Genomic DNA, 13247 nt, shown 5'->3' with positions numbered 1-13247 from the left:
AGTAGCATTTCTTAATATGCTTCAACAGAGATAATGTATTTTTAATATTTTTTAAATTATTATTATTAGTAAATAATAATAAATATACATTATACATTAAGATTAGCATATGCAATTCTTTACAAAAACCATTAAAACATATTATTTAAATCAAATATCCACAGCCTAATAATTTGTTAGCCTGCGGATATTTGATTTAATACTGTTTTCATTATTTTTATTTTTTTGTAACGAATTACATATGCTATTGTATATCTATATTGAATTATTAAATAAATTGTCTTGACAAGACAAGAGAGAGATAAAGAGCATTATTCTGAGAGAGAGAGAGAGAGAGAGAGAGAGAGAGAGAGAGAGAGAGAGAGAGAGAGAATAAATACGGGAATATCAAAGGAGCATCCCTTTGAGTGAGGAGATAAGGCATAAACTTCGTCCCTCTTCTCTCTCTTATTCTCCATTCCTTTCCTCCTCTCTCTCTTATTCTCCATTCCCTCCCTCCTCTGTCGGAAAGAGAGAGAGAGAGAGAGAGAGAGAGTTGATGATACAGTAATCACGTGATCTTTGCCAATGCCTTGGTAAATATAGGCTGTTTTTCCCGGACAGTGACCTACTGTACCTCAGTCACCGCGGGTTGTGAGCAGGTTGCTAATTTAATAATTTATTTAATTATGCCAATATATATTTTACAGCAATTCCCACAAATATATGCAAATGATCTGCGCTAGCACTTTGCGACATTGCAGAAGCTAAATATTAGATTGCGCACTCGCTCAAATTACAAATAATAGAAAATAATAATAATAAATAAAAGTAAGTAAGTAGGCATGCTGTTTCATTTAAATATCTCAATATTTTTCAGTAATTCCCAAAAATATATGCACATGGTTTGCGCTTGCGCTTTGCGACATTGCACAAGCTAATTATTTGTCAGATTGTGCATTTGCGCTTGCACAAGGTAGTGAAGTGTGGATTGCGCTTTGAGCTTGCGCAAGATCCTTCTTCATTTACTCTGCCAACCACTGTATATATATATACTAGCAAGGGTACCCGGCGTTCCCCCTCCCCCTCCTTATTTATCCTCCTTCTCCTGTCTCTTCCCCCATCTCTCTCTTTCTCTCTCTCTCCTTATTTATCTGACTCTTACTACTCTGCCCCCTCCCTCAAACCATCGGTTTTTTGGTTTTAAAAGCTTCCTTGGGTCATGAGGCCAAAAAGACTAACACTCCAGTCATGTTTGTTCTAGTTCAATCTTTCTCTCTACTTCAGAAAGACCATGTACCTCTCATGCTTTTGAAGAGGGATTATAAGAGGTCCAGGAACTTTCTATTTCAGCTTTCACAGACCAACACACAGTATTTGTGTGTACTACAATATTTGTGCGAACTTGTTTACTATCACCAGTGACCTAAAATGACCTCCGACTGGTGACCTCAGATGACTTTGGAGTCAACCTCACATAGCCAATGTCCAATCTGTAGGTCATGTGAGTCTCCTTGCCAAACATTGGGCTGCAAGGGTACCCGGCGTTGCCCGGGCCAAAAAGGCAAACACTCTATCGCTGACCTCAAATGACCCAGATCTGAATTTTGACCCCCCTTTAAATCGTCCTTGAGCCATAAGGATTCCAAATATGTAGGCTAAAACCAGGTAAAATGCAAACTGAGGGAGTAGTTTGAGAACAAACAGATAGACAGACAGAAAGTACAATTTATATATATATATATATATATATATATATATATATATATATATATATATATATATATATATGTATGTATGTAAGTATGTATGCATGTATGCATTGTTACGATGTTATGACTACCGGCTCAGTCTAGCCGATTGTCGAGAACAGGGATTCGCTTTTACTGCTAGTTAGGTGGGTAAGACACAAGGTAGTGAAGTTCTTACTTTACAGTACATCTGACTTACATCGCTACAGGTTCTGCGTATTGACATAAAGCAGGCACACAAGCCCAAGATACTATCCTAGATGCAAGAGAGGGAACAAGATACATAATGAGGGTAGGTAGGTATTTACATACTAAGTGGCCTTAAACTAACAAACATGTTCATTCACCCTACATGATGAGTGGTCTAGCCCAAGGAGGAGAGAGAGCTCATTCCTAATATTTATAAAGGGGCTTGGTTCTGCCAACATCGTTTATGTAGCCAGTGTTGCCTCAGCAGGTCAGCCTATCTCTGTTTCATTGGTTCCTCACTAATCTAGGTAGAAACAGGAACCAATGGTTGGTAGATTCGCTCTGAAGAGGCTGAGTTTAATAGAACTCCTCTCTCCATGAATCATTCATTCTCTGCTCCACTGACACACCTGGGTGGCCTAGATTAAGGGGCGCCACCAGACCTGTTCCAATTATGGGATTAGCACCATCATTGGAGAATGTAGTTCCAAGGACAGCATGAAGATGTCACCATGCTTACACCTCATTACTGGCTTAGGGCTTTCATCAAGGATCCACTTAGAGGTAGGCAGTCCAGCAGAGGTCATCAAAAAAGGTCACTTCATAATCCTCAAGTACAGTAGACAGGGTCACCAGTTTGTACCCGTTCACATCTGGGAAACAGCCCACATGCTCCACGTGACACTTCCCTTCCTGGAAAGATAAATTTCTAGAAGAAATAATTTTGTGTTTTATTTATAATCAAGTCCCTGATAGGTAATCAGTGAGGACGGTGGTCACCCCTTTGATATGGTGCACTTCCACTGAATACTCTTTTAAAAGGACAGCCCAATGGGTCAGCCTCTGGTCTTTATTCTTATATTTGGCTAGGAATTTAAGGAGTGAAGCCTATACGCTGTATATACACTGTATATGGCTAGTGAGGGAGTGATCGCCCTCTACCTACACAGATCAAAAGCCCTCGGGAGCAGGGGGGTGGTTGCTTTCTCAGGCAGAGGAACTCCTTGAGAGTGAAATGGCTGGGAAGCATGCCGGCACGTGACTGGCTACAGCATAGCTGGGTCTTTCGGGTGTGGGCAATCAGGCAAGTTAGCTGCCACTGCAACTGCAACACAATGGCAAGGTGTTCAGGAAGTTAGCCAAAGAAACCTTGATGGACTCTGAAAGAACAATAATGGTCCCCAGTCCCGTGCAGCCCTTGAATGGGCAGGGGGTGCTAAGAATCTCACGGTTGCCTCAATTACACTTTAATTCCTTTGTTAATGCAAAAAATAAAATTAAAATTGGTAACTGGAATGTGAGAACGCTAAATCATGATGGTAAAATCGATGAGTTAGTGAAGGTTTTTCAAAATTACGGACTTGATATTTGTGCTCTGACAGAAACTAGATTAACTGGAGTCGATAAGTTGGATTTGGAGGATGGTATACGTTTATTGATATCTGGCCGACAGGATGGAATGCATTATCAGGGAGTAAGATTGTTGCTGGGTTGTAAGACAAATAAGGCTTTATGTGAGTGGGATCCTATAGATGAGCGATTGTTATACGCACGGTTTAAATCAAATCATGGCAACATCAGTCTGTTTGTGTGTTATGCACCTACTAATGATGCACTCGATGAAAGGAAAGACACATTTTATGAAAAGTTGCAAGAAGGAGTAGGAAGGGTACCTAGACATGATGTTTTGATCTGCGTTGGAGACTTTAATGCAGTAATGGGCTGTTCAAATGAGGGATTTGAGGCATGTATGGGTAAGATGGGAGTTGTTAGTAGGATGAGTGAAAACTGAGTGAGGTTTGGAAGCTTCTGTCTAGCAAATGACTTAGTCACTGGGGGCACACTCTTTCAGCATTGCAATATACACAAGACAACTTGGGTGTCGCCGTGTGGAAAATATAAAAATCAGATTGATCACATCGCTATCAGTAGGAGGCATAGAAGTTCTCTGCTAGATGTTCATGTTAAACGAGGAGCGGATATTGGTAGTGACCATCAACTCAGCATTGCAAAAATAAGGTTTAAACTTAAAAATCAGAAGAAGGAAAAATCTGGTGTTGGTAGATACGATATTGTTAAGCTTAGAAGGGAAGGAGAAGAAAAGGAGGAATTCAGATTAGAATGCAGAAATAGGTTTTTGGTGTTGGAAACGTTGGAAGAGGGGGAGAGAAGTGTAGATGAGATGTGGGAGGATGTGAACAAAGTTTTGCATGAGACTGCTGAATGTACGATTGGAAGGAGACATAGATTCAGGAGAAAGAAATGGATATCAGAGGAAACGTGGGATATGATAAAAAAGAGAGGTGAGGCTATATTGAGGAGTGAGATGCAATGCGTTGATGAACGAGAGATTGAATTAGCAAGAGCTGCGTACTGGAGTTTGAATTCAGAAGTAAGAAGGTTAGCTAGGAGAGATAAAAGAAGATGTGTGGATGAAAAGGTTGCAGAGACTGAAATCTTATTAAACAAAAATGATGGACAGAGTCAAAGAATAGCATATGAATCGATTAGAGAACTGAGTGGTAATGCAGGTAAACGCAAAAAAAATACCAGTTAGAGACAGGGAAGGAAATTTATTGACCAAAGATGGAGATATTAAAAATAGATGGAAAGAGCATTTTGAGACAGTTCTTAATAGACCAATACCACCAGAAGAGGATATACCGTCTGCTCAGGAAGATTTAAATATAGAAACAGGAGAGTTGAGGCTTGCAGAAGTGGAGAAAGCAGTAAAACAGTTAAAGAATAATAAGGCACCAGGGGAGGATGGTTTATTTCCGGAAATGTTTAAAGTGGAGGGGGATAGATTAATAATGATCTTGACCAAGCTATTCAATAAGATATGGGTGATGGGGTTACTACCATCAGTTTGGAAGAATGGTGAAATTGTTAAAGTTCCGAAGAAGGGAGACCTGAGTGAATGTGGTAATTGGAGGGGAATCTCTTTGTCACCGATAGCTTTGAAAGTTTTCAGTAGAGTGTTGTTAAATAGGTTGGAGCCGGTGGTCGAGGGTATTCTGAGGGATGAACAGGCTGGTTTTAGAAAGGGACGTGGTTGCAATGATCAGATCTTTATAGTTAGGCATTTGATGCAGCAAGTTAATGAAATGAGAGTACCGTTAAGTCTTTGTTTTGTTGATTTTGAAAAGGCTTTTGATAGTGTTTCGAGAGAGACTATAGGGAAGATCATGAGACATTATGGAATACCAAAGGAGTTTGTGAGGGTCATTATGAACATGCATGAGGACACATTTTGTAAAGTGATGGTTGATGGTTGTCTGAGTGATTCGTCTGAAGTCAAGTCAGGAGTAATTCAAGGTGGTGTTCTGTCGCCTTTACTATTTATATTGGTCATTGATTACATTATGAAACGCGTTGGAACAGCCGGTGCAAGTATACTTTGGGGAGAGAAGAGGAAACTTTTGGATTTAGATTATGCAGATGATATAGTTTTGATTTGTGATGGGCCAGAAGAGATGCAGAGAGTGTTGGACTGTTTGGTGAGTGAAGGTCGCAAGGTGGGTTTGGTTATTAATTGTGGAAAAACTGAAATAATCAATATGAATATGGAAAATGCGCAGGAATGTGTAACTGGAGGTATGGTTGTAAAGCAAGTTGATAGGTTTAAATATTTAGGTACTTATTTAGCCAAGGAAGGTTCTTTGAACTTTGAATTCGAGGAAAGGTTAAAGAAGGCTAATCAGGCAATGGGAATGCTTAAAAATATCTGGAATAATAAAAATTTTTCTGTGCATACAAAAATCAAACTTTATAAGGTAATGGTTAGGAGTATCTTAATTTATGGACACGAGTCTTGGTACAGCACAGTGACTATGGAAAATAAATTCTTGGTGTTTGAAAAAAAAGCACTTAGAAGAATATTAGGAGTTAAGTGGTGGGAAAGGATACCAAATAGTAGAATTAGAGAAATAACGGGAGTATTTTTTTTTTTTTTTAATGCGATGAAGAAGGAACCAAAGGCCATGAGCCCGCAGTAACAGTTCCCTCCAAGAGAAAAACAAAATACAACAGAGAGCCAAATTCAAGATCCGATCATTTTGAGATGCCTGGACACACTGCGTTTGAAAGACTGGAGATCATAGGCAGCAGGAAATACAGACAGAGGGAGACAGTTCCAGAGCTAACATGTTGCATAAATGAAAGACTGGGAGTAACGGTTAACTCTTGCATTAGAGAGTTGGACAGAAAAGGGATGAGAGTTTGCTGCCAGACGGGTGCTACGCGCCCGTCGTAGAGGTGGAGGAATGCAAGCAGACAGTTCAGAGGAGAAGTGACCATTAAAGTAGCGATAGAAAAGAGATAAAGATGCAACAGTGCGGCGAAGAGACAGAGGTTGAAGGGAGTCAGTAAGAGGAGGAGAGTTAATGAGACAAAAAGCCTTTGACTCCACCCTATTGAGAAGAGCTGTATGTGGGGAGCCTCCCCACACATGAGAATTGTACTCCACACAGGGGCGGATAAAACCCCTGTATAGAGTCAACAATTGTGCAGGGGTAAAGAAAGAGCGGAGTCGGCTTAGCACACCCAATCTCTTGGAAGCAGATTTTACAAGAGATGTAATATGATCTTTCCAAGATAAGTCCCGAGTAAATGAAACCCCAAGCATGTTCAAGGATGATGCAGGATTAAGCTGAATATTATTAAACATTAGTGGGTATACCTGTGGAAGATTTTGTCGGGTTGATAGGTGTAGGAACTGAGTCTTAGATGCATTAAAAGCAACCATATTATTTTTACCCCAGTCAGAGATACGAGCCAAGTCAGACATTAGGTGTGCCATAGCCTCATCCCTTGTTTGTTGAAGTAACTGTTGAGATGGGCGTTGCGGGAACCGAATGGAAAGGTGAAGGGTGGAGTCATCAGCGTATGAGTGGATAGGGTTAGATGTACAGCTTAGAAGATCATTGATGAATAAAAGGAAGAGAGTTGGTGATAGGACAGAGCCTTGAGGAACACCACTGTTGATAGATCTAGGAGAAGAACGATGGCCGTCTACAACAGCGGCTATAGGACGACCAGAAAGGAAGCTAGCGATGAAGGCACAGATAGAAGGATAGAAACCGTAGGAGGGCAGTTTGGAAATTAAAGATTTATGCCAGACTCGATCGAAAGCCTTTGAGATGTCAAGAGCAATGGCAAAGCTCTCGCCAAAGTCCCGAAAAGAGGATGACCAGGAGTCTGGAAGGTAGGTGAGATGATCGCCAGTGGAGCGTCCCTGACGGAATCCGTACTGACGATCAGAAAGAAGGTTGTGATAGGAAAGATGCCTTAAAATTTTTCTATTAAGAATTGACTCGAAAACTTTTGAAATACAGGACGATAAAGCAATTGGACGATAGTTGGAGGGTTGGGAGTGGTCACCCTTCTTTGGGACTGGCTGAATGAGAGCAAACTTCCAGCAAGAAGGAAAGGTACAAGTTGACAGACAAAGGCGAAAGAGTTTGCCTAGGCAGGGTGTAAGCACAGAAGCACAGTTCTTGAGAACAACAAGAGGGACCCCATCAGGCCCATATGCCTTGTTAGTACTGAGGCCAGTGATGGCAGAAAATACATCAACTGAAGACATTTTAATGTCAACCATGAGGGAGTCTGAGGGGGGAAGAGATGGAGGAACAGCACCGGAATCGTCTAAGGTGGAATTGGAGGAGAAAGTTTGTGCAAAGAGATCTGCTTTATCAGTAGAAGAAATAGCTACCGAACCATCAGAGTAGAAAAGAGGAGGGAAGGATGATGAGGTAAAGTTGTTAGAAAGATTTTTGGCAAGGTGCCAGAAGGAGCGGGAAGAATTCGAGTTGGAGAGTTGAGAGCATTTAGTATGGATGAAATTATTTTTAGTAGAGCGAAGAACAGACTTAGCACGATTCCGGGCAGAAACGTAAAGATGATGTGATTCAGGGGTCGGTTGGCTCCGGTACCTTTTGTAGGCCCTCTCCTTGTTGCGGACAGCATTAGAACAAGCGTGATTAAACCAAGGCTTTCTTGCGTTAGTCAAAGGATATGAGAAAGGAATGTATGCTTCCATGCCCGAGAGAATAACCTCCGTAATGCGCAAGGCACAATCAGATGGCTCCCGGCCATGGAAGCAATAATCATTCCAGGGAAAATCAAAGAGTGCAGCCGATCGATGAATATGTTAGGGTCTCACGATGGAAGTGGCTAGGACATGTGTTTAGGAGACAGGGAATAGTACGAGGTACACCAGGGTGGGTGGCACTTGGTAGGAGAGGTAGAGGAAGGCCAAAAGAGACGTGGGTGAGGACAATGAGACGGGAAGCTGGAGATGAGTGTTGGAGAGATCTTGAGGAGTTAGCACAAGATAGGATGTGGTGGTGTGAGTTCATCGAGGCCCTATGCATCCCCGAGGGTGCCACAGGAAATGATTGATTGATTCATTGATTGATGAATGGTGTAGACTTTGACTGGGGTGGAGCCAGAACCTACATTCAAAGAAAAATGTTGCAGGGATAATATGAGTGCAAGTAATTCTTTCTCATTGGTAGAGTAATTTTGTTGGGCTTGATTAAGTTTATTGTTAAAGTAACATACTGGCATTTCCACATCGTGACAGTAATCTTGCAACAACATTGCACCAGCTCCAACACTGCTACCATGATCAGCCAATCTGAACTGCTCTCTGAAGGCAGGGACCTTAAGTACAGCCTTGCTGGACTGAACTGCTTTTATTTTAGAAAAGGCACCCTCACACTCAGACTTCCACTCATACTTTACATTCTTTTGCAGCAAGTCAGCCAAAGGAGCCACAGTATCAGAGAAATAAAGGACAAATCTCAGGTAGTAAGCAGCCAATCTCCCAAATTCTGCACTTCTCCATTGTTCTTTGGTTATTGGAACTGGCTTATGGCTTAAATTTTGGCATCAGGGGACAGACCTGACTTAACCCCACAGTGTACCAAAGGCTTTGGACCTTTGCCTTCCCAAACTCACACTTTGTCAAATTAAGAGCTAGGTTGGCAGAGGACAGTCTCTGCCATACAGCTTCAAGGCACTTATGGCTCCTTCCCAGGGGTCACTAAAGATCGTATCATCATTAAAATTACAGATCCCTCAAGACGCCTGGTAACATTGTTCATCAACCTCTGGAAGGTAGCAGATGCATTTTTCATACCACTGGGCATGACTTTGCACCTGTAGGTACTGCCACCAATAGCAAAACAAGGGATTTCCTGAGCCCTATCAGTTAGGAGGACCTCCTATCACCCTTTTAGCAGGTCAAGCATGGTGATGAACTGGGCACTGCCTGTACTATCTCTACAGTCGTCCACCCTAGGAAGAGGATAGAAATCTGACTTGGTGAGTGAGTTCACCTTCCTATAGTCAATACAGAACCAGTAAAACCCATTGGGTTTCAGGACCAGCATGACAGAGGAGCACCACTCGCTCTGGCACAGCACCACTAACCCCTGTCGCAGCATGTAGTCCAGCTCAACCTGCAGGATGGACTGCTTGTGAGGGCTGGCACAGTAGGGGGACTGCTTCACTGGCTGGGAGTCTCCCACATCCACGTTGTGTTTGGCAGCCTCTTTCCACCACTGGGTGTCTCTGAAAACTTCCGGAAACTTTCAAAGGAGGAGGATGAGCGAAACTTGCCTTTATCTGTCAAATGGAAGAGTTTATTAGTAAGTGCCCTTCATGCATCGAGTTTGTCCCTCCAGCCAGTAACGTCCAGTGGGCCACCCTTGTCCTCCTTAGTCTCTGCTGTAGGTATGACACACACTGTGCTTGGGGAGTCCATGCCTACTCGTCAGTGGTACTCTTTCAAAATATTCACATGGCACAATCTGCATCCCTTACTCCAGTCCGAGGTCCTAACCACGTAACTGACGTCCCTTACTCTCTTCTATATAGTGTAAGGCCTGAAAATCTAGCCTGCAGAGGCTGACCATGGGTCGAGATTAAAACTAGTACCTGATCTCCTGGGGAAAACTCCCTGGTTGCTGCTTTATGGGAATGATCATACCACCTCTTCATGTTCCCCTGGGCAGACTCCAGGGGAGCCCTGGCCACCTCCAAACTGCTGGCCAGCCTCTCTTTGAAATGTGTAACCTAACGTGATACATTAATTTGGTCATCAGTTTGGACCCACTGATCCTTAAGAAGCTTGAGAGGTCCTCTCACTTCATATCTGAAAGTCAACTTTAAGGGAGAGTAGTCCCGCGATTGGCTTGAGGGCTCCCGGCAGTGACAGACCCTTGTCCCAATCCTTCTCCTGACTGATACAAAACTTCTTTATTATGGATTTCAAAGCTTGATGGTATTTTTCCAAGGCTCCTTGATTCTGAGGATGGTATGCAGAGGACATGATTTGGGAGATTCCTAGCTCCTTTTGGGTTTGACAGAACAGTCAGTATACAAAATTATTCCCCTGGTCAGATCACTTCAGGGTATCTAGTGGCCATGATCATCAGAATAAGAATATATTGGTGTCCTGAGGAGGTCTTAGGCAGAGACCTGACAACATCAACAAGGACTCTAGTGAATGGGGTCTCAAACATGGGAAGAGGAATCAAGAGGGCTGCAGGAACAGTACTATCACCCTTCTCCACCAGATGTCCGGTGTGACTAGACCAGCAATACTGAGAGACATCTCGGCGGATTCCCGGCCAGTAAAAATATTGCCAGATGCGGGACAGCGTCTTTCTCACTCCCAAGCGCTCTGCTAAGGAAGAGTCATGAGCAAGAGACAAAATTTCCTGCCCATACTCCTTGGGGACAACTGCTTGGTGGACAAACTTCCACTCATGATTGTGCAGTTCGTTAGGGGGTCTCCAGCAATGCATTAATATGCCATTTGCTGAGAGGTAATAACACTCAGACAGCTCCACTTCGCATTCTCCCTCATTCACAGCTGACTCTAGTAGAGCAGAAATCACAGGATCCAACCTCTGTAAACTAATCAGTCCTCCATTAGCATCATTAGGGGTCTTATCTGCCTCAGAGTCAGTCTGCCTTGCAAAGAAAGTATCGCCAAGGGAAAGATCATCCTATTTACAGTATTAGGTACATGCTAGGGTGACTAACACCGTCACCCTTAATTTCAACCTCATGGTCAGACTTTGCCACCATGGACCTCGTCACAGCACAGGCAGGGAAATGTTTTGAACACCCTACCTCCTGACTTTGGAGGTTACACAACACACAGGGAATGGCACTCAGTCGTCCTCCTGTCAAGTCGTTACCTAAAAGAAAAGTGACCCTTCCCATTAGCTGGTCTACAACACACACACGCACTGCACCTGTAATTAAGTCTGACTGGAACTTCAATTCAGCTAGGGGAACAGAAACATAATTAGCAATATTCTACAAAGCACATGCACAAGGGGATCAGCGACATCTACTAAACCCCATAACATAAGGAATTGTGAAGCACCAGTACCTCATTGAACAGTGACTTCCTTGCAGTGCCCATCAGCTAAAACAAATCCTTAAGAAATTAAGTTATCGAATGCAGCATCTGGGAAGGAGTCGCATCATTCAACACCTGGGGGTGGGGGGGGCATCCTGGAGATATCATTATCATGGTCAACCTCAGGCCACATCACCTCAGGCTTGCTGTCATCAAACAGGGGCTCCACAGGAGTCTTAACATCAACTACAACCTGCTCCTCACAGGCATCACTACAAATGGGCAACTGCTGGGTGAGTAACTCGCGACCGCTAACACCAATGAGTGGGCACTCCAGATCAGTGTCTCGAAAACTCCGAGAATTCACAAATGTGATGGGATTCGGCTTGAGCCCAAACCCAATCTTTTTCCAGCAAAACTCCCCAGTATGACCCTTCCTATTGCAATAGTTACAAATTCGGATCTCTTTCCCTGATCTCCTATCAACAACGTCCACCAAAACTTTAGGGGTTATGCTAGACTCTGGGGAGGAAGACTTCCCTGAGTCACTAAGATTCACTTTATCATTACAAGACGAAGGGTTCACAAACTGCTCCACTCTCCATCCTCTTACAGTGAAAGAAGCCTTACAGTTAAAGTGATGGACCACTGTATAATTGTAAGCAAACACAGTGGCTTCAGCAAAGGTGTCCACCTCTTTCTCAATTAAATGGGTGTCTACATCCATAGAAGCACTAGTGAGGAAGCTTTCCAAGACAATAAGTTTCCTCAACTCAGGGAAGCTATTGACCTTTTTTGAGCAAAACCACTGATCTAACAAGTCTGTAAGTGTCCTAACATACTCACCATGCGTCTGGTCCCTCTGCTTGCCAGTGGTTCTGTATTTAATACAGTAAGCCTCTGGTCCAAGCTCTTATGCCTTAAGTATTGAATATTTATCTGTCATATATATATACATATATATATATATATATATATATATATATATATATATATATATATATATTTTAATAACAGAGCAGAGGAAGGAAAAACAAACGAAGAATAAAAAATCCATACACCAGATTACTGGCGTCCTCCATTCACAAAATATCTCCAACAGTTGGACTTCAACAGCTGTAGGTTGACGTTTGGGGAGAAACAACTCCAGGGAGGAGAGTTCCAGAGAAATGCAGTGCGGGGAATAAAAGAATTGTGATAGGCAGAAATTCTGTAATATGGCTGTGCGACATTCCAGTCATGAGTGCTACCAGATGCCCGTGTCGCACGAAAGAAGGCATGGAGAGGTGGCACAATGGACACAACTTTGTCTGAACATTTCCCATAAAAAGATCTGTAAAATAATGCAAGGGAGGCAACATTCCTTTTTACTTCTAGGGGAAGTAGTATATTTATATTACCAGGGTTATTAATAATTCCATCTACTATGTTCTGAATTTTGTCTACTTGTTTTAGTGCAACCTCTCCACATATGTTCCACAAAGGTGAGCAATATTCAAGCTGAGAGCACAAATGACTCATAAATTATAGCTAACTGCTCGTCAGTGAAGAAGTTACGGACTCTGTACAATAATCCATGTTTCTCTGAGGCGGTTTTAGCAAGTGCTCTGACATGACAGGTCCAGCCGAGGGCATTGTTAGGTGAGATACCAAGAATTTCAATAGTTTTGGAGATGGGAATATTAGTAGCATTGAAGGTAGTATACGAATCTGGCTGTATTTCTCTATTGGTAAATTGTGTATATTTGGTTTTACTAGCAGTAAATGACACAAGGTCGTTTTGTCCCCATTCAGTGATTGTAGATAAGTCTTGTTTATGGAGATGGCTGTACTGAGTTAAGCGTTAGAGATATTAGACTCTGTAAATGGGTGTTTGAGAGTGGATGAACTGTGGAGTGTTGAGTCATCTGCATATGAATGAATGGGAATGTGGATGATAGGTA

The sequence above is a fragment of the Coenobita brevimanus genome, chromosome 101 (genome assembly GCF_032717465.1).
Source record: "Coenobita brevimanus isolate Jiangsu-jjx chromosome 101, ASM3271746v2, whole genome shotgun sequence".
Lineage (NCBI taxonomy): Eukaryota > Metazoa > Arthropoda > Malacostraca > Decapoda > Coenobitidae > Coenobita > Coenobita brevimanus.
The sequence above is the reverse complement of the archived record's forward strand: the minus strand, read 5'-3'. Positions refer to the sequence as shown.